Source organism: Berghia stephanieae, chromosome 2, assembly GCF_034508935.2.
Source record: "Berghia stephanieae isolate SIO BIC M18660-M18661 chromosome 2, UCSD_Bste_1.3, whole genome shotgun sequence".
Taxonomy (NCBI): Eukaryota; Metazoa; Mollusca; class Gastropoda; order Nudibranchia; family Aeolidiidae; genus Berghia; species Berghia stephanieae.
In genome coordinates, this window is record NC_088361.1 from 77409538 (window position 1) to 77413511 (window position 3974).

Consider the following 3974-nt stretch of genomic DNA (forward strand, 5'->3'; position numbering starts at 1 on the left):
CCTAACCTCTGAAGACAAAATTAAAAAGAGAGGAAATCAAACTAAGTACTGGTTTCCAATATTTTGATATGTCAATCTTATTACAAACCACTCTCTATTGAGATTTTATAGATTCAAAGGGATCCTATATTTGATCTTAATACATTTCTCCATACCGGCGTTGACATTTTAAAAGTCGTCTTGAGGAACCTTTGTCAACTTTTTAATTTGCCTTCGTTTATTGTTGCAATTTTTTATAAGAAATTGTTTTATTATAATTGTAGTTCATGTTTATTTATTTTTGGTTGTCATATACTGCATTCATTTTCAAATTTAAAATAATTTTCTGACTGAGATTTATTTTGTTGATTAATTTTTTAAAGCAAATCCTTGTTGGATGGAGCCTTCCAAATAGCTTGTCAGAACTCTTCTGGTTTTTTGTTACTGAGCCATACGTCCTGTATTTGTGGTTGTTCTCTCTATCCAGTCTGTTATGTCTTGAGACCACCTACCTCTGCTGACTGTTGTGTTCTACATCGGTTCACACACATGTAATCATTCTATCGTATTGCTACATTTGTCCTTTTCATGCGGTTTTGTATCCTACTTCGGGTTGGGTATTTTGATCCCTTTATCCCATATTGTATTCTGTCCTTGACCTTCAATGGCATTGTTCGGTTTTGTCCCTAGCCCTGTTTGGGATCCTGTTGTAAAAAAACAGTCAAATATATTAGTTCCCTCTCTGGGAGATATTCTTCCTTCTAAATTTGTTTGTTATATACTGTTCTATATATTTAAAAAAATTTTAATGCACGTATATTCTGTAAAATTTGAAAATATCCATCTTCAAAGGATCCTGAGCTTGTGTCTGTAGGACTTTAGGTGGTCTCAAATCAAACACACAGAATGCTTCTGAATCTCTTTCTGTTCCTTGTTTGAACTAATCCTCTTTGTCTTTTTCATTTATTTTTTTTTTTTTTTGGAGTGCTTTACTCTTATTTCTGGGGGTCCTGATAGCTCAGTTGGTAGAGCACTCGCTTCAAACTCCCACCTGCCACACAGCAGTGATTGGGTAGCTGGGTCTGTTCGATTTGATGTCCGATAGATTAGTGTCCTATCCAAAGGACAGCAAGCAATTGCTATTGTCCTTTTTATGCTATGGAAGCGGGGATAAACTCCGGCTCTGTAGGACTTCTACTTATTCCCTTTTCCGTCTTTCTATTGGCGCTTAAAAGACCTATATTTGTTACAAGCGCCGTACAATTGCCAAAAACTAATTGGGAAATTCATCTTCTCCTGCTGGCTGTTGCATTCTATATCTGTTCACACACAGTTATAGTTTTTGAGAGATGTTATTTTTTCCATGTAAACTGTTATGCACTGTTATATTTGTTGTTTTGAATATATAATGTATGCATTTGAGTGTTTTCATCTTTGTGGTATCCTGTACTTGTGTCGTGATGAGGCTTTTAGATCACCTCAAATTACACAGATTGTGTACTCTTGGCATCTTCATCTGTTCTTTATTTGAACTATTCTCCCTGGTGTTACTTTTTCTCGTGTGATTTCAAATGGACATAGAATTTGATATCCCATTTATTTCTTTCGTTCATTTCCCCCCCCCCCCCCCTGGTCTTGGCGGGATCCTTATCTATACAGTACCTCTTTTGAGATATGTTTTTTTTTCTTGTAAATCTCTCTCTGAACAAGTGTGTATGAAAGAAAAATACACATCTCGACAAGGTATTTTGATTTGTAAAACTCTGTAACTTTTCTGCTGTATTGCAAGTACTGTATTCCAAATCTAATTGTCCTTTTCTATACAGTATTTTCGTCCTTGCCATAGACGCTGACATGAGTGTTTAAGTCTGACAAACAAAACAAATTTCATTTCGCTTTGTGACCTTGTTCTGGAATGAGACCATTTGGGTAGGCAAAATATCTCGACTTGATGGAGAACTGGGTATGAACACGTTATTTTTAGTTCTTGGTAAATTTTATGTTGCTTTTTGAGATTACGCCTATTCAAAGGCTGTTAATTTTTTCTCAAAAAAGCCTTTCTTGTCCTGTCTGATTTGATTTTTTTACTACAATCTTGTAAGCATTTTTTGTTGATAGCTTTGCAATAATATTAGATGACGTAATCCGTGTATTCTCTCAGAACCATTGGTTTGTAAGATATGTTTACTCAATTTTAAATTTCTATAACTGTAATGTATGTTTTGAAGAGAATAGATTTGTTTTAATGATATTTGCTTACTTTTCTGTTTTAACATGAAAAAAAGACACGTGTTACAATTCCTGTTGTGGTCACAAAATTTTGTGTACAGGTCCCAATCCTTAATAATGCAGAGACATTTCAGGAGGGAAATTGTGAAACTACACTGTACCGTTAAAATATTTAAATAAATTAAGAAATGAATTTAATGAATACTTGCATTGTACATATTATTATACAGATTTATTCATTATGAAAGATATTGGTCTGACAATGTTGTATTGTTACCCATATTTGCAATCCAAGCAACATTTTACTATTGATGTACATTAGTATGAATGCTGTATTAAAATTGAGAACTCAACATTGTGTTCTTAGACTTGAATTTAAAGATTTACGTGTTCAATTTTTCATTCTTGAATTCTTTAGGATGGGGAAAAGGGGGGGGGGGGGTAAGGAGAATTGTGCTTCTCCAGCTGACTGTTGTGTTCCACGTCCGTTCTCATCTTTCCTATTTCTTTATTTTCCCCCGGATGGGGTCTTCTGACCTCCCATGGTGGAAAGAGAGGTCACTCACTGTGTCTTTTTATCTCTTTCCCTTTCCATGTTGCTCTCTCATGATGACCAGGTCACTTGCTGTGTCTTCTATCCCCCTATACATATATGTTTTATGAGTTGCTTTCTGTCTTTGCCTTTGTCTTGGATTGGGTTCACTTGGTTCTGACCTGATCCTTTCCGGAATCCTTGGTTGAGAGGGAGATAGTCAAAAGTATGCAAGGATTTTCATTGTCAATCATCTCTCTTTTATGGACTGATCGTTAAATTTTTGTAATGAAAATATCTTTTAAACATTTGAATGAGAATTTTAGATACATTGATGGTTTGCTTTTTGGAATTTCTTGAATACTTTAATTTTTTTACTATCCCATTTCTTTCCTTTTTTTTATTACTGGCGCTGATATAACCTAAATGTTTTGCAAGCGCCATGATGCGATATGATGGTGTATACATCTCCTGATAATTTGCATAAGACATCTTTTTTCCTTTAATATTCATTGTGTTAACCAGTAAAACTCTGAAAAAACCATGAGTTCAAAAATTTGGCCAGATAACTGGTCCTTCAAATATTGATCGATTTAAATGAATTCTTTTGGCAAAAACTCTCAAACCTGGGACCTCACATGGGTCCTTTAAATCGATCAATATGTGAAGGAAGAGTTTTCTGGTCAAATTTTTAAAAGCATGTTTTACTAGAGGTAGCAAGTTAATTGGTTAACAAAATACCATAGGAACCATCAGTTCAACGAGCAAAATGTAACTACTACGATCAGAACAATCGGATTCATTTTTAGACATATCAGCTGGTAAAATAAATAAAGTTCAATCTGTGTGCTCAACTGTTTTGAAATAAATGAAGTAACAAAATTCGACTTTTGCCTTTTGATCAAAGGTAAAATCAATAAGGACAATACAATGCTGATTTGTATTTTCAAATTATTCAATTAAAAAAAAAAATCAAATAACAACAACAAAAAGAAAAAGAAAAGAAAAAAAAACATTAAACGTTCAAAGCATGACATCTACTATATATATATATATATATATATATATATATATATATATATATATATATATATATATATATATATATATATATTGTTGTCGTTTTACAGTCGTCCGAGATGTAAAACATCATTCACTAACGCACTCATACGAATATCAAACGGAAACATACTTTCACTTCGCTATTCATTTCAAAATGTTTGTTTAAAGATAT